This window comes from Dermacentor andersoni, chromosome 9, assembly GCF_023375885.2.
Source record: "Dermacentor andersoni chromosome 9, qqDerAnde1_hic_scaffold, whole genome shotgun sequence".
Lineage (NCBI taxonomy): Eukaryota > Metazoa > Arthropoda > Arachnida > Ixodida > Ixodidae > Dermacentor > Dermacentor andersoni.
Genome location: NC_092822.1, coordinates 99,832,527 through 99,857,500, shown reverse-complemented (window position 1 = coordinate 99,857,500; position 24,974 = coordinate 99,832,527).

Genomic DNA, 24,974 nt, shown 5'->3' with positions numbered 1-24,974 from the left:
GTCCTTTTCCATCTGGTTTTCATTCATGCCCCTTTTTTTCCTCACTACAACCCTAATTTCTAAACGTTTATTTTTTCAGACTTCTTAGAGAGAGAGAGAGAGAGAGATATAAATTTTTTTATTGCGATTGGAAAATATTCGGACACGAAAGGCGAATTTCTGCCGTCAGCGTCGCCGTGAGGTTCTATATGAGTGAAAGTGTGTGACCCGGTGAACGCTGTTCGATCTCGCGTGCGCTAGCGAGGAGCGCGAGCCGGACGCGTACCCTTTCCTGTCGCACGCGAGGCAGAGCGGTCAGGCGAGGGAGGAGGCGCGCTCTTCTCCGGCGGCTGCTACGGTTCCTCGATGTCCACCTTCACCACCATTCCGTTCAAAATGGAGACAACCGCGGCGTCCTCTACGGCGTTGGCCACGCGAATCGCGCAGTAGGCGCCTTTAGGGGACGCCGTAGGGACGGGTTGCCGGCGCTCTGTGTCTTGAAAGCAATCTACGACGTCGCCGAAATGCGCACACGCGCGGGCCTCCTTTTCAAAGCGATCTGCGGTGCTTGCAGAGTGTTCGTAGTACTTGCAGCTTCGTATGCGCTGTCCTTTTGACCTTTCGTTCGCGTTGAAGCGCGAAATGCGTGGAGGTCAATTCAGGCTTGCTGCTGCCGCAACTCTTCACTCCAGAATTTTGACAGCCAGTTTCGGCGCTCATGGAGGGAGATGTGTTCATGTTCATCTATGCGCGCGTGACACCGAGCTGGTTAATTGAGTTAAAACACGTTGGCGGGCTAGTTGGTTTGAATCCATGATAGAATGTGTAAGCGCGACTGAGCAAGGCCGTAGACAGAAGCGGACACACAAAGACAGCGCGGTGTCAGTGTGTGTGTTTCTTTCTGCGCAATGAGTGCTTCACCGGTCACGCGGGACTGCGCATATTTTTATTGTCCAGGATGGGGTTGTGAAGGTTAGGAATCCTTCGCCCTGCCCTCCTTTAGCTTTGTCGCGCAGCCCTGCTCCATGACGGCGACCTCCGCCATCCCGACAACCTGGGACTGAGTCTCGCCGACTGAACTCAGGAGTACCGACTCCCACTGCTCCATTGTAGTTATCATTTTTCTTCCTTTGCCTGTGGTGATTACAGTTGGAGAAGGAAGGAAGGAAGGAAATCAACTTTATTCAGGTCCTGCAGGCCACGAGAGCTTTGGGCTCTCATGGAGCGGGCGTCTCCCACGACGGAACCGGGAGGTTGAGTTTCCTGGCGGCGTCGTGGAGAAACACTGCGGAGTGTTCCGCTACAACTTTTTCAAAAAAAAAAAAAACAAGAAAGGAAGTTGGGAGGGGATTGAAACTTAAGTTTACGTCGATGAATGATAATCTCTTCTGAGGTAACTGGGGGTGAGAAGGAGGCGCACAGAACTTTATCCCGTTAAAAATTTTTTGCCTGCACTTTTTTACGGCACGGCCCACATTTTTGAGGCTGTGCGGTATCTCCCGCGTCAGCCCACGTTGTTACACCACCCTATCTTCGGGCTCGCACCCCGAAAGTGGATTAGTTACAGAGATAGCCGATATAGAAAAAGTGTGAACAACTCGACAAGGAAAACATTGTAATAAAAAATAATAACTTGAGATAAGCAATGAGTGTGGGTATTGTAACGTGGCACCGTAACGCATTACGTTTCAATGATACTGATTTATGGCATAGAAAGACGTATCAGTGGCCGATGAGCGTAAATGTTACGGTGACAGCAGTCATACGAGCAGGCTTTATACTAACGTCACAGAATACTATCAAAGAAAGCCAAGAAAAGCCTGATGACGTCGTAGCTGCTTTCAGCGCGCTCACATTATGTTTAGTATACTCCCACGCTACGGCGCCACCTTGGCGCTACTAAATTGCCGAATCACCGCAAAAAGGGAATCTCGGCTGCTTGTGTTACTGCTCTGGGCTGTAGGCGACAAATCTTAGCACATATGAGGCAAATTGTGGCTTTATTTACAGATACACAAACACAGAAAAACGATTCTCCGAAACTTTGCACAGAGTCGTAAAACGCGATGGCATCTCGGCGTGACCTGCAGTACTAAGACGATAAAAGGATAGCTCGCCTGTTTCCCAATGAATGATAATGATTGTGCGGACTGTCACATTGACCCAATAAGGATTCGTTTTCGTAGACAAGAGATTGTGTTCAGATATTTGTCACTTATGTGTTAAAAAAATGACGCTCATGTATGAATAGGTTATTAGCAGCTACGAGTATGAGTGAGCCTGGAGCTTGATCGCAAGTCCGATCACCGCGAATCAAACACCAGCCGCCGCCAACTACAGAAATGTGCGAGAGAGTCCGCGGCAGCTCTTCGCTTTTTTTTTTTAATCCGCAAGCATTTCTATGTCTACCCAGCGAGAAGCCCGTCCCTCCGTCCGTCCCGTATAAGACGACCACTTTCGAGGTAGTGCCAGCAGCAGCGAGCGAATTCACTTTGCGCTGTTTATCGCTTCAACGCCAATAAAGCGGCGGCAACACAGCGTTAAGCGTGGAGAGCTGGGCTAGTTGGTGGTGAATAGCATTAAGAAACATAGTTCCAGCGCACAAACAAGCACAGACAAGCAGAGAGGAACAACAAGAAAGCCGGTTTATGGAAAACATGGCTTTATTTACACAGGAAAGCGCTGCTATTGCACCCTACCGCTTAAACATATTTCCTCGAAGCAGGCCACAAAAATCGAAGGCGGCAAATGCCAAATAGGGCAAAAGTTTCACACCACTAATGAACAATATTGCAAATCTCCCGCCCTATCTAGCTCACCCGACACACACGTGTGCCCTGAGGCAAACAAGTTTTTTTTTTTTTTCAGAGCGCCACAGAAGGAGCACTGACGCAGTAACCTTCTTCATTACAGATACGAACAGTTTCAAAAACTCGCTCTTTTTCTGAGAGCACAATTGACGCAACAGAGGAATTTGCTCAAAAAAAAAAAAAAAAAATGTCTTGCATGCTGGTTTGTGCGAGCAAAGGCGAATGTGGTCGGCTAAATAACTACCGCCACTTTCTGAAGCAGCATTCCTTCGACGGTCTAGCAAGCGTTCATTCAGACAGCGCCCGGTTTGGCCAATGTAACATTTCCCACAGGCGAGGGGAATGCTATACAGCACACCAACTTTGCATTCGACGAGGGTTTTGGTGTGCTTTATTTCGCAGGCTGTCCTCTCCTTGTGAACGTTCACTACGCTGCACCTTGCGGCCCAAATTTTTCGGGGCAATAAACACAACTCGTACCCCGCACTTGTCACCCACCGGTGAAACCTGATGCCAGTAGGGCACAGCACAGCTCGGTGTGGCCTATAGAGTACACTCCTAGGGTGCATAACATTCCCCTTGCCTTTGGGCAATGTTATATTGATAAAGTCGTGCGCTGTCTCAATGAATGCTTGCTAGAGTGTCGCAGGAATGCTGCTATGGTTATTGCTTTATTAATTGAATAAAAACACGTATAGGTACCTTCGTGGTCCTTATCGTCTACACCGCAGCGGCCATAACATTGTGGTCTCTGTTGTACAGCGCGATCCGTTGTACTGCTTTGATAGACACGTTATTGCAAAAGGTTAAATCTATACGCGAACTATGACGCGTGGTCGGCTCACTGAGGTCGGGGTAACCCTGAATTCTGCACCATTCCCACAAGAAGACGAAGAAGTGGCTCTTGTGTGGAACCCCGTTTTCTACTGTTCTCATTTTGCGAGTATTTTTGCGTGTTTTCGGGAGGCGCCGCTTCCGAGACCTTCGGCGATGGAAGCGGAGTCAGCTAGACGTCCGGAGGAGACCGACGTCACAGCGTCGAGCGCTCCGAGGAAGCGCAATCACCTGATGAGCGACACAGGCAGCGAGGACACCCTGCTGTACTACTCTGCTTCAGAAGAAGGTCTGTCGGATGACGGCGACTACTTGACAGTTGTGAGGCAAAAAGGAAAGAGGAGAATCGTCACTGCCTCCTCGTCTTCAACAAGGACGACGGCGGCAGCAAAGGCCCATGACACGGCTCATACCATCCTCTTCTTACCCGTGACGCCGACCGACAACCTGAATCGGCTAAACAGGCAAGCCGTATCTGTAACACTAGAGGCTGTTGTACCAAACGAGATCACGGATATGAGAGTTAACACCCGTAAGAACATTCTCGCGGTTGATGTCAAGAACAGAGCAGCATTGGATATCTTGAGTACAGTGAAAATGCTGGGCAAGATAAATGTTCGCACCATAATACCACAGGACAGCAATACTATATCAGGTGTGATTTATGATGTCGATGAGTCAATCGACGACAACGATCTGCCTATTTTGGTCAAACCCGCCACAGCAGATGTTCCTATTATTGAAATCCGTCGCCTAGGAGATTCACGCTGTGTGAGGATAACTTTCAAGGGAGGTAGCTTGCCGTCCCACGTGAAAGTTGGATTTTTCCGTCATCCAGTGCGACCGTTCGTTCCAAGACCACTTCAGTGTCGTAATTGTTTGAAGATCGGGCATGTCAGCGGCATATGCAAAAATTCGACCGTGTGCGCGAGATGTTCTGAGCAGCACAGTGCAGATGCTTGCCGTGCGACTCACTTCAAATGTGCCAATTGCTCCGGTCCCCATGAAGCATCGTCGAAAGACTGCCCGAGACACAAGATAGAGCGGAAAGTCCTCAAACAAATGGTGAGAGACAACTCAACTCACAGAGCGGCCGCCGCCAAAGTACGACGGCGTAGTGTCCGCCGTCACCGTAGACGATCCTCGTCTACTAGAAATACTGATACCGTCGCAAGACAGCCGATACTTCCTGAGGCTGGTGCTCCCAAGGCGCTCACCCACACTAACAACACGGTGTTTGATGACGCAGTGAATACCTCTACTGCAAACGACTGGCCTGCACTTCCGACATTAAGTACTCCAGCGCAACAAAGGTCGACGGTAGACTACCGGCGAACCAATGAGGGCACAGATCACGTGCGAGGTCAAGACAAGCAAGTAATCGCCATAATAAGATCTCTTATGAATGTCATTCGCGTGTTGTTAAACGACATGCAGACGCCATCTGCTCGAGGTGCACTACAAGTGCTGGACGGCCTGGATCCGGTTCTTGCGAGCCTGGAGTAGCAAGCACAATGGCTCTACCGCGTCAGCCGTTCTTCAGACAAGTCAAGGAAGCATCTATTATGCAATGGAATACCCGTGGCCTGAAATCTCGCAGTGATTTTCGCCATTACGTTTTCACCAATCGATTCCCCATTGTTGTCGTCTGTGAACCGAAGCTACAGACACCCCTCCGGATCTCAGGCTATGAACCTCATGTGTCTTCGACTTGTACTGACATTAGCAAAGTGACCATCTACATACGGTGTGAATTGACTTATGTTGTTCATCCAGTGCGGCCACATGACACTAATCAGTATGTGTGTTTGACCGTGAAACAACAAAACCTTGCGTTTACTTTAGTGGGTGCTTACCTTTCTCCATCAAGTCGTTTTGATAGGCAGAGACTGAGTGACATTATAGATGCGACACCTGGTCCATAGATTGTTGTTGGGGAATTCAACGCGCATCATTCACTTTGGGGAAGCAACAAGATAAATTCGAAAGGAAGAAACCTCGTGTCCTTTGCTTGCGACCATGAACTTTGTTGTCTAAATGATGGCAGTCCCACGTTTCTGCGCGGCCGGACATACAGCAGTTGTATAGACTTAGCATTTGTTTCGCGACGCCTCACTCGCTGCGTCCATTGGTTCGCAGATATAGAAACCCACGGAAGCGACCACATTCCTACCTACCTGAAGATAAAAGGCCTCACCAAATCCGTTCCATCAAATTTTAAACAAACAATAGATTGGCCCGTGTTTAAATCCCTTATGGAAGACGCATGCCACGAAGGCATTTCGTCCACACTAGAATTTGAGATCGCCAAGGCTATGCAGGATGCTATGCGCTAATTTCGGCCATTAGAGAAATACACAGATTTTGATTCGGAAATACAGAGCCTCCGTGCAATCCGCCGGCGAGCGGAGCGACGGTACCGACGGACTAAATCACTCTACGACCTTAGAGAGGCCAGACGCATTCAAAAGAAAATTCAGCGTCGCCTTGCTGTACTGCACAATCAACGCTGGAAGTCGTTTTGTGAGTCTCTCGACCCACGTAAACCTCTGTCGGTTGTCTGGAGAACAATCCGTGGTCTTCGAACAGCTCCTCAACAGCGTCGTCGATTTAAGTCTCTAGCCCTACATCAAGGACGCCGAGAAGTCGAGGTAGCCGAAGATTACTGCGCAAGGATCGCGGGTCCGGCGCTCACGTATTCACCTTGCGCACCTATTCCCATTGTGCCCCCTTGCTCCCGGGATCCTCGTATGGACGCTGCTTTCTCCATCGAAGAACTGGAGGCCGCACTTGCTGGTTGCAGGCGATCTTCGTCACCAGGACACGATGGCATCACATACTCTGCGCTTGTAAACCTTGGTCAAGAGGCCAGAGATGCCCTTCTTGGCCTATACAACGCATCATGGCGTGACGGCTTGGTCCCTACAACGTGGAAATCCAGCCGGCTTGTTCCACTCCTCAAGGCTGGCATATCCCGGTTGGAATTGTCATCTTACCGTCCAATAGCACTGGCCAGCTGTGTTGGCAAGGTAATGGAAAGAATGATACTTGCACGGCTAGAATGGTACTTGGAATTCTACAACGTCTATCCAGAGGTAATGGCTGGTTTTCGACGTGGCCGCTCGTCAATAGATAGCGTTATCGACCTGGTAACATACGTACAACACCAGAAACATCTGAAACGAATCACTGCGGCCCTATTCCTTGATGTTAAAGGTGCGTACGACAATGTAGATCATCAGGCAATTCTGGACGCCTTAGAAGCTGTAGGGATCGGTGGACGCACTTTTCGCTGGATATGCAACTATTTGCATGGAAGATCTTTCTTTATTTTGACTGAAGACGGACCAACGCCATCTAGCTATACCAGTCGTGGTGTACCGCAAGGCGGAGTACTCAGCCCTACCCTTTTCAACCTGGTGCTCGTTAGTCTCGCTAATTCGTTACCGCAAACTGTACAGCTCTCCGTATATGCAGACGACATTTGCATATGGGCTTCAGGCGTGACACGTGTACAAGTCCGCGCACGACTTCGGAAAGCCTCAACGGCTGTGTCAAGATACCTAAGAAAACAAGGCCTGGAGCTTTCTGCTGAAAAATGTGCAGTCGTTGCTTTTACTCGTAAATCGATGTCCCCGTATGCTTTGCGGATTAATGACCAAATCATACGATATAGACGAACGCACCGATTTCTTGGCGTCATCATTGATAGAGACTTGTCATGGAGCCCTCACATCTCGTACATGACAAAGCGTTTGGCCGCCATTGTGGACCTTCTTGCATTTCTCGGCGGGAAGTCCTGGGGCGCAACAGTACCGTCAATGTTGCAACTATATCAAGCACTGTTTTTGGGCTTCCTGCGGTACAGCTTACCTGTAATAGGTAATACTTGTACTACGAATATTCGCAAACTCCAGAGCGTGCAAGCCCAAGCACTCAGGACTTGTCTCGGTCTTCCCAAAACAACGTCATCGATTGCGACAGTGGCCATAGCCAGAGACGCGCCTTTGACAGTCTACATTGATACAGATGTCCTGAGAGCGCACATCCGACACCTGACTCGGATTCCCTCACACCATCTTGCTTGCTTGCCAGCAAAAAGGCCACTTTCAACTTTTGCTAAAACAATTGTAAGACATCAGTCGTACTTGCCCTCAGAATTTACGCCCGCTTCACGATTGTCAGATCCATTGTGGTGTCTGCACCGGCCGCAAGTGCAACTGACAATTCCAGGAGTCAGAAAGAAAGCTGGAGCGCCATTGCAAGCTTTGAAGCAAGCAATTTTGGAGCACATTCACAACGTGCACAGATTCTGGAAACATGTATACACAGATGGCTCAGTAAAACTCAACAGCGCTGCTGCTGCTGTCATCATCCCGGCACAATCTGAGGAAATCAAATTAAGAATTTCATGTGTGACCACATCGACGGGTGCAGAACTCGCGGCGCTCCGTGCTGCACTTGATTTCATTAAGCAGAAACCACCGCAACAATGGACAGTCTTCAGTGACTCCAAGGCAGCCCTTCAGTGCATACGAAGCCCAATGCGCCACGCACCCAATGAACAACTGGCCTCAGAAATTCGGCACATATATCATCAAAGCTATGATAAGGGACACAACATAATCTTTCAGTGGCTTCCAGGAGATTGTAACATCAGCGGGAATGACCAAGCCGACGAAGCCGCCCGATCGGCACATGAAAGTGGTCAACGAGTCTTCATTCCGCTTTCGCGAACAGACGCTGCGGCTGGGCTGCGATTGATGTCCCGTGAGTGTACTTTGCCCCTGTGGGACTCAAATGTTTTCACCATGTGTCGGTTGCGTTCGTTGTCTCCGGACATACGGATGCACCTCCCGCCTGGATTACCACGACGTGAACAGACCATGCTTTACCGTCTGTGGCTAGGCGTTGCCTTTACAAACGCCTATGCTTTCCTCATAGGAATGGCCAATAGCCCCACGTGCGACACATGTAACATCGACGAGACGCTCGCACACATTATCTGTGTCTGCCCGCGATACAGTGCTGAGAGACAAGTGATGTGCAGGGTACTGGACCAGCTGGACAATCGTCCACTTTCAGAACTAAAAGCTTTAGGCCAATGCTCCGAAAGAACATCCGCGTTGAAGGCCTTACTCGCGCTATTAACGTTCTTGCGGTCTACGGGGCTTCACGATAGACTCTAAGAATGCCGCCCCCTACCGTTCTGTAGTGTACGCGCTTTGTTCGTGCTTGTCTTCCTTTCTTTCTATCTCCCCCTTCCACTCTGTTTCTCTTTTTATCCCTCTTAACCCTTCCCCCTGCGCAGGGTAGCCAACCGGAACTACCTCTGGTTAACCTCCGTGCCTTTCTCTGCATTATTTTCTCTCTCTCTCTCTCTCTCAAACCACTTGCCGTTGGGGCGCTTTATGTCAACGTTATTGTCACCCACTATAAAGCTCTACTTGTCTTCGATGGCTGAGGTCCAACGAAAGGCACGTATTAGAAAGGTCTCAATGCCTCCTTTGCGCGTAGCCGGAGGGACGTAGACCGTGGCGAGGCCGGTCCCATCTTGCATGTGCGCGGCATATACTCGATGGTCCCGGCTCGTTGGTCGCTCCACGCTCGGGGCAAGCAGCTTCTCGTCGCTTTCGCACGCAATTCTTCCCAGAATTTAGCCATATACCGATTCGCTGTAATATAAACCAAAGAAGAAAAAGAAGAGGTATACTTTCTGCTGTCGTCCCTGCGTGTTTCACGTCACCACCACACTATTCATGACTAATAACCTAAAGTGGGTTGTGTAAATGCACCAGCAAAACAAGTTTAAGGTTAAGGACGTCCACCTTACAAGCCAAGTCACCTACATTGTCTTGTGCTCCGTCGAAAGCTCATGTCATCGATGGGGCTCCCTCACGCATCGTTGTGTTGAAGCCAGCGCTGCAGCTTCCCCTTGGAACGCCGCAAGCCTCAGATGTTGCTCAACGCTTCACGCTAGGTGCAAGTACTTACACATACATTAATTTATTTAATATTTCAGATACCCCACCGGTTCTCAACGGGACATCGAGTGAACAAGCATTTACAGTATATGCCGCTCGATCATTGCCCTTACCGTCTCCACCCGCTGTAAGCCTGTTTGCGTGCATTACCTAAACCACACCACGCGGGCAACTGGCGCAGCTTAGCGAGCATGCGACAGCGTGACTTATACAATATAGATCCATATATAGCGTTATGCTCAACCTTTGGAACAACCTTGAAATTGGAATTTCTGTTCCCATCAGGAGAAAACGTCGAAGGAAATCACTGTGGGACAGTAACACTTCAACGGCGATCTCACGAAAGCCTGATAATATAGACGGTAAAGAATGAAATGAAGCAGCCATTAACAGCGCCGTGGAAATGCGTAGCTGGCCAGGTGATATCTTTGAAACCAGCGAATCAACAGGAATAAAAGAAAAGGTCATACAAACGGGCATGATGTACGCACGTGTGTGCGCCTCTCTGCAAATTTCACAGATAAAATAAACGCCCATCCGTATACTGACTACCTATGCGTCGCAGTTTCTACTGGCGAGGGTTAAACGGTACAGCATCTGTTTCATTCAAGATTCTTTTCAATGTCATAAGATGTGGCCAGGAGGATGTCCGTCGGTTAATGATTCTTTTAAAGCAGAACACGATTCGTTATCTCAAATTATGTGAATCTTTGACCCTGCTGGTAATGGCCCACAAATACGAATTTTCTGTTATTTTTCGTCAGAATGGAAGCGTTTAAATTATAGAGTATGCACATTCTCAAGACATGCGTCTTAGAATATCTTCGCCTTGTGAAAATCCGTGTCCACAGATATTTGAATGGCCTAAAAACTGCAAGCAGAATCCGACAATCCCCCCCCCCCTCACCGAAAAGAATATAGAGGGTAAAGTCCACTCTGACAGAAGTGATCCTAATTAGGAATTACAATGAACTGTTTTTTCAGTTCCATGCCGCCACATGTTACAACGGGACGCGTCAAGGGTGCCTTTCACGGGACATGGTTGGTGTAAAAGCTCGTCTCAGGTAAATGGTGACCCTGTAACCACAGATAAATTCCGGATGTTTTATTATAAAGAAAATCTCCTATGGCACATCGCACTAATTATATTCTTCTGCTGGATTAGGTGAAGAGGGGACGGTACTTACATCGAAAATAAAAACAGATTATTGGCCAATTAACAAAAGTTCCATACTTACCTTTCCAACTAATCACTTTAGAGCACGTACTGCAATTCACAAACTGAAGCAAGTGATTTCACAACGACGCTTATATTTGCTGTAAATTTTGAACTAGCATCAGTCTTGAGATACGCGCTGTCAAACTTAAAGCGCACTGTTCTTCCGCTTACCTCTGCAACAGAACGCATTTTTATACATTGAAGAAAAAGAATTACTGGATCAAGAATGGATTTAGTCGCAAACATTGGGAACACGTATCCCTAAATTAGTGTCATCCTCAGAGATCGATTAAAGTGGATGTAAGTATAAAGTCACCGCCTACAACTTGTCAATTGGAACAGTGCAGAATTATGTAATTCGTGAAAAGTTCATCAGAAATGGTTAGTTATTGAATTATCTATTTTGATTTCTCGTGCAAATAATGTCCGTCTCAGAGTAATTGAGCTCAAGAAGTAGAATTGTGCTACAAGCCACAAGTGAGTTTCAACATTTCTGGTAATGATTAAAAATAATGGCACGCGATGTATCAGGTATTTATTTATTTATTTATTTAACGATGTCCTTACAGGCCTCGTATGAGGCATTGGGTAAGGGGGGCGTTACAATAAGATTAACAGAGTATATAGAACATATAAAAAACATAATAGACATACATTATTAATTGACAGTGAAAAAATATATGCCTATCTTATACAAGTATTAAAAGCATTGTACAACGTAACAAGGTCTGGAGTGTACATATTAGAAAAAAACAAACGATACAGTTTTTTAATAAACAATGAAAAATCAGATCAGAGCTCCCACTCCGGCACGGAACTATTAAAACGCGTTTCGAGCGCAGAGTGCAAGATCGGCATTACCTGAGGTAAAGGTGACGAAGAAACCGTTCTACAGAACCGCATGACCTAACTACGAAGCCGTCTGCAGAGGGCTTAGGATCAAATCCGGGCCGCAGCGACCGCATTTCATTTTCTGCGAAGTGCAAAAACACTCATTTTCTGCGCATTGGGTGCGCATTAGAGAGCCTCTGGTGGTAAAAATAAATGCGAACTCTACCACCAACACATTGCTCATAATCATGAAGTGGTTATGGCAGGAAAAAGACGAGATCGTCATTAACTTTGTTTACGAGTTCACCTGAAGTTTTGTTATTTTCGGCACACGAGATTTTGAAGATTTAGATTCATCACTTGGTGTGCAAACGACGATGAGAACAAATGTAGGAGAACCACAATTAGTGGCTCGAATGGGGGGCGCCAAACAAAATTATGCAAAGCGCGGCGTGCTCCCGACCGTGGAAGCACCAAAGAATGAGCATGGCACTCGAGAAGATCGCAATATTTTAGCAATGCCGGCCAGCTCTTCAGTCGACTGGAAGCGCGAGTGACTGTAGCTCGTACACATTCATCACACCTTCACCAAACGCAAGTAAAAAGAATCAAACAGGTACGTCCCACGCAAACAGTCCAATACAATTTTAAACGAAAGGGGTTGCCATAACAGCAAGCGTGCAAAATAGCGGGAGGACGAAGGAGAATAAGATTGGAGGCGGGAATATTTCTGAATAGCGCTACTGTGTCACCCAGACATTGAATAATAATAAAGATACCAATGTAATTATTTTGGGCTACGCGACTTTGCCTGGCGGCGTTCGAGATCGAAAAGAATGTGCGAATGCCGGGGCAGTCGAAGATTAGACAACACAGTTTCGACATCGCCAAACGAGCGACGCTTGCTGAAACCATAAAGATTCGGGAAGTTTAGCAACTCAGCCCTTTGCTACCTCGCCCGCATCCTATCTTGCTGCTGTGGCACTCACGCATATGAAATATTGTAATTATCTTGTGCTACATCAGCATAGGAGAAAAAAGCAGCCTCATTGCATGAGTAGCAGGCGGAAGTGGAAAATTGTGCAGATCCCTTGCACTGCGCGAATAAGTTTAAGCGATGCATTTTGCAGGTGCCTGACTGTACAAAATTTTTTACGAGAAGAACCAACTTATATGTGTAGTTTGAGTAGTTGTGTGTGTGGCTCGCGAGCGTACGGGTGTGTGACCACAGCAGAATGACCACGACCCCGTCAAAGACGATCGCATGACCGCAAAAGCAGATATACGCCACCCGGTCGGCGCCATCTTTACACATCTCAATTGTTAACTTCTACATCTACAGTTCTAGGTTATACAGGATGAGCGCAAGCGACAGAAACGCTGACTGTGACGTCATCAGCAACTAAGTGTTGTACAATAGTACGTAGCTGTGGCTATGCCATGTGGTGTGTGTGAAAAAGACGATCGCAATTGTACTCTGGCGACGATATGGTAAAACGGGATGAACTTGGGCGATCATGAAGTTTGGACAACGTTGCACAGTTTCTACTAGCGTAAACTACTACAAGGAGAGTACTAGCGAAACTGCTAGTCTGCCTGCCTGTCTGTCTGTCTGTCTGTCTGTCTGTCTGTCTGTCTGTCTGTCTGTCTGTCTGTCTGTCTGTCTGTCTGTCTGTCTGTCTGTCTGTCTGTCTGTCTGTCTGTCTGTCTGTCTGTCTGTCTGTCTGTCTGTCTGTCTGTCTGTCTGTCTGTCTTTATTGCTTTCTCAAGGCATTTAAACAAAACACCTGTGCAACTGACAAAAAGCAACCATGGTGATATTGTTTCGCGATAGGTTAATAATGTCGGTGAAAAACTTTTTTTAGAAACCGCGAGAACTAGTGTGGATTTGCAAGGAGGCGAATACGAACCGCTTTTTAAAATCATGGCTCCATCAGCGCTCCATCCACGCGTGCGTCGTTGCTGATCAGCGATATATATCAGATGCACCGCTTATGAAAAGAACTACTCATGAGGACGATAAACCAGTAATACGGATTACACATTGCATAAAGCCGAAGTTCACTTGGCAAAGGCGTCCTGATGGAGCCACAACACAGTCTTGGACAATCAGCGCTCCATTGTCCAAGACGGGGTCGTGGCTCCATCAGGACGCCTTTGCCAAGCGAACTTCTGCTGTATGCAATGTGTAAGCCGTATTGATTGTTTCTCGTCATCATGAGTAGTTCTCTTGCTAAGCGGTGCACCCGATTATATATATATATATATATATATATATATATATATATGTATGTACACACAGTGAAGCAGACGCGCGTACGAAGCGGTCTGCTTCACTGCGGCTGCTTCACTGTGAATATTTACCCGGACCCAGAACTGCTTGTTTTCTGGTATATATATATATCTATATATACCAGAAAACAAGCAGTTCTGGCTCCGGGTAAAGCGAGGGGTCCGGGTATTGCCCCGCGTAAAGCGAGGGCAATAAGAAGCGTGGCTAAGGAAGCTTGGAATGTCTTTAGGCCTTTCCCGGCGACGGAAACGAAGGACCGCAGCAATGCTGTCTAGGTGAGGAGGTATGCCGCCCTTGCTCAAGGCATGTCCTGGGACCTTGAAAATTTGTTGACCAAACGCCAATTCTTCGTGTGAAGTTGAAGACCAGCGTCAGTAAGGCACGTTAGAACTTCATTCAAGTGTTGTAGGTGCTAAGGAAATGTTTATGAAAAAACTACAATATTATCCAGGTAACAAAGACAAGTTTTCCATTAATATATATATCCAAGTTATTCATGGTTATTATATATATATATATATATGTATGTATCGCCCACGAACGTCAGGATCCGTTGGTGTCCCGATTGCCTGGTTATATTGCCCAATGAGAGCATGCATATGCAAAGTACCTTTGAAAATGTGTTACAAACTTTATTTTCCTACCTTCGATTTCTGAAAAGCAGGATGTCGGCTGTTTGCGGCGAGGATGGCCTCGCAGTGACCGATATGCGCTCATTGATGGACTAACATAAAAACTTTCAACGCACCCAAGCGGCTGCTGTACTCGGCAGTTTGAAGTACGTTAGACTGCATTCTAACAGTCAAAACCGCGAAATGAAGCTACAAGCATTGATTCAAAATAGTCAAATAAATAGTCAAATACATTGTCGTCTCTCTATTTAATTGGAAGCCCACGTTGTAACACATATCAGTGCAGCAGGTAGGTGGGGACACCGTCTCTCGCTTGAAATCGTGATGCTAAAGGGCGATAAGCACAAAGCATTTAAGGAAATTGTTTCTACTGCATGCGTTTATTTGCAAGGACTCTAACAAACACATCTATCGCCCTTTCATTGCTTTTGCATTCAATAAAGCAATTTCCGTAGTTTCACCCCTTCGAAAGAGCGCATGTAAAGTAAATACGGGAATTTTCAAATCACACAGATTCTGTCCCGCCTGTCGTCCATCCTATAGTTTAGAACACCTGCAAGCCGATAATCACGCGTTCGATGCCGCGCGAGCCATTGGGAAATATGTTTTCCCTGGTGGAGTGCATAAACGGCTGCACCCAGCAAGTTGGGTGCATTTTAATTTCCGCTATGCAGGTATTCCCGCGGCGCACCTTTTGGAGCGCAGCTCCTAAGCGCCCGTTCCTGCGTTAACTTCGGCGTCCCTCAGCGTACCTCAGCGTCCATCGTCGGCGTCCCATATCATTACCCAACGAACGAGCACAGCGATAATGTGCTAACTGGGACTGGTTGCTACATATCTGAAGAAAATGAGCAACTTCGCTGATCAACCTGATGCGACTGAGACAAAGCGCTGACTTTGAAGCAATATATTATCGCGCACACCGAATTATACACAGGGGCTTGTACAGGCCGGAGGCAGAGGAGAACATATCATAGTAGGAATACATATCGAGCTTGAAAAAAATCATAACTAAATGGTCGCCATCATCCAGTGCAAGATACGCGAGTTCCTTCGTGAGGAGCGATACCGAAGGCACGCTCACGCACATATCGCCTTTCTTGTCGATGCAAAAGCCGTCATATTGTAGATTCCTCATAAGGAGTCGTGGAATATAACAGCTTTTTGTATCTTTGTTAGCTTGATGTGTTCGACAGCCGACAATATGGCATACGTCTCAGCCGTGAGGATACTCATTTCGGGACGTAAAATATCTGATTCGGAGAAGCATTTACCAACTGCTTCGTAAGGCACGCGGGCATGAGACTGAGATGCGTCAGTGTAAAATTCTTGGCACGAATATTTCGACCGTAGTTCGAGGAAACGCATTCGAATATGTGCCTCCGGAGCGTGTTTTGTAACATCGACAAATGATGTCCTGCCAGAGCCACGACGGCAACGGCAGCGCTGGAGCAATCAGGCTATGCTCAGAGGCGGACATCAATTTCTTCGATGAGGCCCCTCACACGCAAAGAGAAAGGCTGTCTCACTGCAGGTAGAATATAAAAGAGTGCGGCACTGGGCATATTGTTTATGCTTGAACGTTACCGAAAAATTTGCAAAGCTCTCGCCTGCGACACGCCTTGCCCCGTTGGAGGCCCCGGACGATGCTTTCACAGTCTCTGTTCTGAACTAGGCCGCTCTGGTACTACAGTCGCACGTGGCATTGGATGATCCTACAGAGGACAGCGACTTTCACTGTCACGTTCGTGCTGTTGAGGGATGCCCCTATCCCGTATTGCAAGACGACCATCTTTTCACGTAGACAGAAATAGAGCGCCCATTACATGTGGGGAACTCGCGCGCTGCGCCAGGGCTCAAGGGGCTCACCATAATGTGCGTGCAAAATGTGTTTCTTTTCCATTCTCAATTTTTGTAATCATATTTAAGGCCTCCCTCAGATAAATGCACACCTTCCGTCAGTTTGGAAGGAATGTCGCATCATTTTAATCCGTAAACCAGGCCATCCTCTTCACCTCTCTTCTGCTTATCAACCTATTTTCATGAACTCGCTATTCGGAAAACTATTTGGAAGACTGCTAAATTCCTGAATATGCCATTTTTTTACATTCTCGAAACGTCATAACAACTTACCAATTTGGCTTTACGCACGCGCAGAGTGCCCTTCTGGCTCCGTACGTCTTGACAGAGGGACTATGTGCGCTGAAGGTGGTGAAAACACCGCCGGTGTTGCATTAATTGGACTTCACTGGCACTTTTAACAGTGTATTGCGTGATGAGGTTCTCTTCTTTGCACGGAGGAATGGATTCCGTTTGCCATCAAAGACCACGCCGAGAAGTTCAATGGTATCTTTGCCTTTTCGGAAGGCGCCTTCTGACCGAATGGACCACCGCAATTTGTATGTGCGAATGGGATCCCAAAACCAGGCTATCCTCCTCACCTCTCTTCTGCTTATCGACCTATTGTCATGAACTCGCTATTCGGAAAACTATTTGGAAGACTACTAAATTCCTGAATATGTCATTTTTTACATTCTCGAAACGTCATAACAACTTACCAATTTGGCTTCACGCACGCGCAGAGTGCCCTTCTGGCCCCGTACGTCTTGACACAGGGACTATGTGCGCTGAAGGTGGTGAAAACGCCGCCGGTGTTGCATTAATTGGACTGGATTCCCCTCGAACCTATGTCATATTCTCAAATCGTTCCTGACGGGTCACAGGGATGTATTTCGTGTAAACGCCGGCGAAGTATCAGCCCGCCCTTCGACAGGAAGCCCGCTGGGCTCGCCGATAAGCCCTTGATTATGTGATATCTTTAATAATTCTTTTCTTCACTTACGTCTCCCAAAGAGCGCGCACATCCTAAGCGTATGCACACAACACTATCGCCCTTCGCGCCTCATCGCGATTGCAATTGCAGGTTCAAGCGCAATCTGTCCTCATATTGGTTTGGGATTGGGTCCGTCAAAACAAGGTTAAGATTAGCCAACAAAAGTTATGTTTTGTCTTCTTCATCAATGGGCACATTCGCACATCCAAATTGCGGCGGTCCATTCGGTCAGACGGCGCCTTCCTAAAAGGCAAAGATCACATTGAACTTCTCGGCGTGGTCTTTGATGGCAAACGGAATTTTCATGCTCATGTTCAGTGTCTCAAGGCTAAAGCCGACGTAATAGACACGCGTATGCTGAATTTTATTCGCATGGATTTCACGATGCATCCAGTGATGTTACGTCACTTGTGTAGACAGGTTCTGCTTCCCGTTATCGCATGCGCGTCTTCAGTCTGGTGGCCTACTTTCCCGACGACGCACCTTACGACCCCCCCCACTGGAACATTGGTGCTACACCTTCTGGCTGACTCTCCTCCACTTTCATTTCATTTATTTCATTTATTTTCCCTTAAAGGCCCGAAGGCATTACATAAGGGGGAGCAAAATCAAGGTCAAAGAGAAAGAATAAATTGACAAAAGAGAACAATAAAAAAAAGACTATGTAACAGGTAAATGTTCTTGTCACGCGTATACGATGCAAAGTAAAATTCACGGGATTGAAACACGAGAAAAAAAAAATACATATATATATGAAACACTCTATTAATACACGAGAAAAATACAGTGAAAAAGGCATCACACGGAAAACAAGTAAAAATAAAAAATATACAGCTGTTCAGAGTGCCGAATTGAATATGACAGGAACCTTTTGCCCTCATCAAAAATGGTCATTTAGTTTATCCCGGAATGATTTGCGGTTAGTGCATAATGCGATGGCATTTGGCAGGCCATTCCATAGTGCCATCGCATCCGGAAAAAATGATGACTTTAGAGCTAAGGTGCGACAGTTGATGCGTGCGATGGTATGGTCATGGCTTAGGCGGCTAGACGTCCTGTGCGGGGGTTGCAGCTTTTCGTGTCTCGTGCGTGGGTGATAGTAGAAATGATGAAGAAGGCAGAGGCGAGATATAATGCGGCGTGACTCGAGTGATGGGATGGCCAGGGAGTGTTTCAGCGCGGTAATACTGGTTTTTCTTGAATAGCATGATGATATAAATCGGACGGCGCGATTCTGCGCGGCTTCAAGGTCAGCGGCGAGGTACGCTTGTGATGGGTGCCAAATGGATGAGGCATATTCTAGTTTTGGGCGAATGAATGTTATATATGCTAGTTTTTTTTATGTCGGGGGATGCGGCCTTCAAGTTACGGCGTAGGTATCCGAGTGTGCGAGAGGCTGCAGCGCAGATGTTTTGAACGTGAGTTACCCATGATAGCGATGGCGTTAGATGGAGGCCAAAATATCTGTAGGATGATGCGGAATCAATGGAAAATGAGCCAATACTGTATTGGTGCAGATTCACGGTGCGTTTTCTGGTGAAAGACATAGATTTGCATTTGTTAATGTTTAAGGAGGGGAGGGATTTATCGCACCAAGAGGAGACACTGTCAAGATCGGACTGAAGAAAAGATGAATCGCTGGTTGCCCTAATTACTTTGTATATGACGCAATCATTGGCAAAAAGCCGTAATTCCGATTTTATATTGCAAGGGAGGTCATTATTGTCAATTAGGAATAGTAGTGGTGACAGGTCGGCGCCCTGAGGGACTCCCGACGTTACATTGGAAAGAGGAGAGCGGCTATCATTCGTAGAAGTGAACTGCTTGCGCCCTGAAAGAAAATTTTCGATCCAACGGATTAGGTTGATGGGTATTCCTAGTGATGAAAGTTTTTGTAGTAAATGATTGTGTGGAACCCGATCAAATGCTTTGGAGTAATCGAGGAATATAGCATCTATTTGGAGGTTGGCATCCATGGATTCGATTAAATCGTGTATGAACTCTGCAAGCTGGGTTTCACATGAAAGGTGTTTCCTAAAACCATGCTGGTGCGGATAAAAAAAGTTGTTAGATTCAGGATGTGTCATTAGGTTTGTGAATATAATGTGTTCGAGTAATTTTGATGGCACACTGGTTAGGGAAATAGGACGGTAATTAGAGGCTAATTTGCGGTCACGGGATTTAAAGACTGGGATGATTTGGGCAATTTTCCAATCATCCGAAACTTCCTCGGATTGTAAAGACTGGGTAAAGATCAATTGTAGTATCTGAGCCGAAGTCGTTGATGTGATTTTTAGTAGTTTACTATTGATATGATCACAGCCTGCTGACGACGACAGTATTAGAGAAGCAATAAGGTTGCTGATACCGTTAGTATCAACCTGGATCATAGGCATCGCCACTGATGAGGATTCTGGTGAAGTTATGGCGGTAGAGTTCCTTACAGGAGAAAACACCGAGGCGAAATAGCGGTTCAAAACACTGGAACACTGATCTGGTTCGACTGGTTCTCCATTAGTTCCCATAAGCGCTATTTGGTTAGGGCGAGACCTAGGGGATAGAATGCGCCAGAATTTGTTGGGATTCGACTGTAGGATTCTATGTAGATCGTTGGAAAAGGATTTGGAAAAGATCGCTGGAAAAGATCGTTGGAAAAGAATTCACTCATGTTACTGTGGAACTCAACAGATTGAGTAAATAACTACCCCTATTCGCGCTCCACAGGTAACACACTATGGCCAAAATATATTGCACCCGAATGGTACCGGACACCACTTTGATCAGCGGTCGCACAAGCCACGATAAACCTGCCAATTCCGGTCCGTGCACTTCAACCGTACTCAGGCTACTCGGATTTCTCGCGTTCTCCGCTACCGTATTTAAACCGATGGCGCCTTCACGAGCACTGTGGTGAGCGCCGACATTGTCGTGTTCGACCTGGACGGTCGATTCCCTACTGTGGGCAAGTTTCGGGTGGTAAATGCCACTAGCGCTTAAGGTGCTGAGGTCATTGCTTTCGTCGAGGTGCTTGTGTTCGTTAAATCCCGCGTGCCAAAACAGATACAAGAATTTACACCGGTTGTCAGTTCTTGCTAATACCCTTTCGAACTGCCGCGTTATGGATGTGCGCGTCTTGCAGTGTAAGAAGGTGCTCCTCTCGCGAGCACTCGGGAGGCATCGAATTACGCCTATCACGCCCCTGGCCATAGGTGATTAGTTGGTAATGAGCTCGCTGACTCCGCCGCATTGTGCGCGGCGACGACGGGTTTATTAGGGCATATGCCTCGGCGAAGATGCGAGTTTCTTTCAAATGGCACCAACGCAGTGTGGCGCGGTTATTGGCAGACCGTAGGTGGCACCAGCGCTGAGCTAATGGCCATCCTAGATTATTTGGAGTGGGCCCTCGCAACTTCGTCTCAAACTGACCTTGTTCACCATCATGGGTACACAGATTCCCAGGCTGCCCATCGGGCGTGTGCTAATGTTATTTACATAGATCCCGTACTGCAGAGTATCCGGCACCAGGCACGCCTGCTCCGCGAATGCGGTCACGATGTTACCATTCACTGGGTCCCTGCGCACTTGGTATCCCCGGAAACGAGAAGGCTCATAGACTGGCGCGCGCTCATCTCTCTACCGCGCTAGCCAGAGCCTCTGATAATCCTTATCCTCTCCTAGCTACCACACCTGAAGTAGTAGACCCAATAAACCAGTAAAGCATGCGACCAAACAGCGACGTGCTGCCTACCTCGCAGCAGTGGGCAATCCACTCTCTATGCCGTCACTTCCACCGAAGGTATTCACTCGGCGAGAGTCAGTCTTGCTTCGGAGAATCCAAACAAGCACCCTCCTTACTCCTCACTTGTTCAACCGTTTCCACAAGGGTGGCACACCACCACCCGTAAGTGGGTTCTGTTCCATGTGCACACGTCGTGCTGATCTAAACCACCTTTGTTGGGAGTGCCCGCTCTACATCCCACCAAGGCTTCGTGCCCTGGCCACCATACAGCGGGGACCCTGGTCTTCTTCTCTCTGGACTTGGGCTTGCCCGGATACCACGTCTCCAGACCATGCCATCGAGCTGTGGCGAGCACTGCTGATGTTCCTTCAGGACCCTGCAGCACCACCCGTCGGCGATCGGCTCCGCGACAGCTACAAGCGTCATGCGGTCCCCACTTAGCTGCCTCCAGGACGTTCATTAATAAAACGGAGGCAGCCTTACCCTTCCCCTTTTGAAATAACACCCCTCCACTTTCCACCGCAGCGTCTTCGGCGCATTTTAATGTGGTATAAACGTGGTTTCATTCATTCATTTCACCCTTTATAACTGGGTACGGCGCATACACGAATTTACAGGTTGGTTCCCTCCTAATCGTCTTCTGGTTCACCTTTTCACGGGGCACGGGCATTTACCATACTGCCTAAAGCTGTTCAACCTCCTTGCCTCCAACCTGTGCTCGTGTGGCGCGCCTTGCACAGTCTATAGTCGCACTATTCCATCTCGTGCCTGCCATTGTGCATATCGTATGCAAATTGCACGCCGCCGCGCATGTAGCGTCCTTGTCACCTAACACCTGCCGTACCTTGCTAACGACTAACAAATCGCGGGATTCGCTCCTGCAACTTGTGCATATCATGATCCTTTCCGTCCCTCCCGCTCCCACTCCTGTCTCGTCCAGTCTTCTAGACGCGATTGACTCCTCTTGTTTTACTTTCTTTTCATGGCTTCACGTTACTTTTGCAGGTTTGTTTTTCGCCATCTCCATTGTTTAAAGCAACTATAGCGCAACTTCCCCGTGCGAGATAGCTCTAACAACGTGCTTAATCCTCTTGTCCTCCATTCCCTTTCCTATCCATTTTCTTTATTTTCTCGCTGCCAGCATTGATTATTTTCCTGTTTTCACCTGCCTTTCTTAAAGCTATAGCCTTACCTCTGCGCCTAAGGCCCTGACGCAACCTCCCCTTTTGAAAACACTTGCGTGGGCGCCTCCTGCCCTGCCCACCTCCTGAAAAACAGGGCAACCTCACAACGACTGGACGGCAGTCTACTGGAGGGGGTGTCGTGCAGCGCGCCTCTATCGGAGCACTTTCCCTCATTTTATATCGCTTCAAATGCAATAAATAGGAAGCAGTGTGACACCTGCGTATCACTGGCGCCGGTCTTAACATTTAACTCCCAAGTAGCTTACATGTAAGTACGTGCTTCGCTGTGCTTATCCTTTGCCAAGCCAAGTAATGGGTATTTTTCACGGTCTTCATTCGTGACACGTAGCCGGCTACGCCTCCGAATTTGTTTTAATTGGCTTCTTTCTTGAACTTGCTTTTGGGTCACTATTGCAATCGCTATTTATTTCTTTTCATTTGGTTTTATGCCCGTTATACATACAGTTATAGTTTCTGATACACAACCGGCGAAACAAAAAAGCAATGGGTAACATATTGTGTCACCAGTTCAACACGGGACCGTCGAGGTGCGCCGATGGAGCCAACAAGTAGGCGCGCGGATCGAATTTTCTACCTGATAAGTCCCCGTAAGAGTTCAAGGATGTTAATAAAAAACTTTTAGCGGATCATGTCAGAATATGGAGAAATTTTAGTACACTCAATAACAGAACTATTAGTTTTATATGGAACACACGCCGTTTATTTCAATGCTTCCAAAAAAGAAACGAAACGTCACATTTTGCCCCAAAGGCAAAGCATTGCTAGCGATACTAAAGTATTCACAAGCTACACGAAGTAAGTTTTGTCGGCCGAAGAGCCCGCACTTGCTTTCCGCTGTGTGGCCTGGTGCGAGGCTCCTGCAGCCCAGAGCCAGATGATCCTCCTTCTGTTCCGAATCTCCGCATGCCCGGCACTTCACCGCCCGCACTTTCAATTTCGGGCCATAGCACCGTCGATGCACGAGAGTGGGTCGATACCATGCTCGTGCCTCGTAGAGCAGACCACTCACATTGCCGTGGTATAGGTTTGACACTTCAATGCTTGTTTGGCGGCTCCTGCATAATAGCGACGTTCGTTTATGGAGCATGGCGAATTGCCATAGCGCAGTCTCCCCTTGTCTAACCTGAGGCCTCGCTGCCTTCGCCCTCTTGCGTTGGCTGTCTTCCTGCACGGGACGAGCGAAGAAACCAAACTTTCGCTGAAGACTGGAGGCGTCTACATCAGAGTGTTTGTATAGCCTCGAAATGTAGGTATCTGTACACCTTACTGGCTGCTTCTCTACAGGTTCGAAAGAAGAAGACGAGCCGGTGTTGCCGTAAATCATCTCGACAATGACGTGCGCATAGCCAACGTATAGCACTCCACCCAACTTCGCACAGACAGCGTTCCATTCATCCTCGCGTCTTCACCGATAGGCATGCGACAGCATTACCACAGCTGACACCGGGCACGTGTAACGGTTTCCAGAGTTGTCACCCCGACAATGAACAGATGCAACCCCACATATACCATCCGCGCCCCGAATGGCATGCTCTCGGAACATTCCGTTTCACGTGCTCCTCGTGTCCCTCCATAACATTTTTTTGACGCTCTAAGGATTACATCAAAGTAACGCCACACCGTTTACAATGGTAGTGTGGCACCGCTGAGAAGAATCCCGTCTGCGTCATCTTGTGCGCCAGACAACTGCAGCACCACATATTTCTTGTCACGGAACGCCGTGACCAATAGCTGACCATCCTCGGCACTCATGGCGAGCAACATGATGTTAACCTGAAACAGCAGACTGCTTACGTAGCAGTCCATTATGTGCAGTATCTCGAAGCCAGGGCCACCCTGGAGCAGCCTGTCCCCCATTCCCCATACATATGTCATGGCGCCCGCTCTCCTGCGCCAGCTGTCGCAGAGAGCACGCAACTTTAGCGAATCATCTCTCGTTTGCAGGCCTGTTTATGTACCTCTAATATTTTTCGAAGGTGTTACATATAATCGGCGGAAAGTGATAAAGCTAGGTAAGCCAGTTTGGCTGGCGGATTGTTGCTCGCTTTGTTCTCGCTCGCCTTTTGCAGGAGGTTACGTAATCAAGTTTGGCAGACGCGTTGAAGTGTTAGCTCGCCACCGCTGCTGCAGCTCTTCATCGCACCAGCGTTGTGGCAGCGAGTTCGCGCGGTCATCCAGTAAGATCTGATCAAGTTTGATTGTGCGCCCCTCACAGTGGGCTCCCTAGCTTAATTAGTAAATGGAAGTTTACTGCAATACATTCGGCCGAAAAAACTTCCTTCGTGTTGTCTAATTATTTACTACTGCTGTCAATGCTTCGCCATTGTGGCGAAACTGCTATTTTTCATTGCTTTTCCTAAAATAATAAAAGGCGCGCAATTCCAACAATGTTCCTTCCAGTGGTTTTGAACGTTTTAAAATTTGGCAATATGCTGACAATATTGACGAAAAGGTTTTAATAACATCCGGTAAGACTACTGAGGACCTCTAATGAGGCAAATACAAACCGCTGCTTCAAGAATTCCTTCACCAGCGCTCCGACGCCATCACCTTAGGTAAAAAAAAAAGAAAAAAAAAACATTTCGCGCCCTTACACTCTGTGAAAAAGAATAACT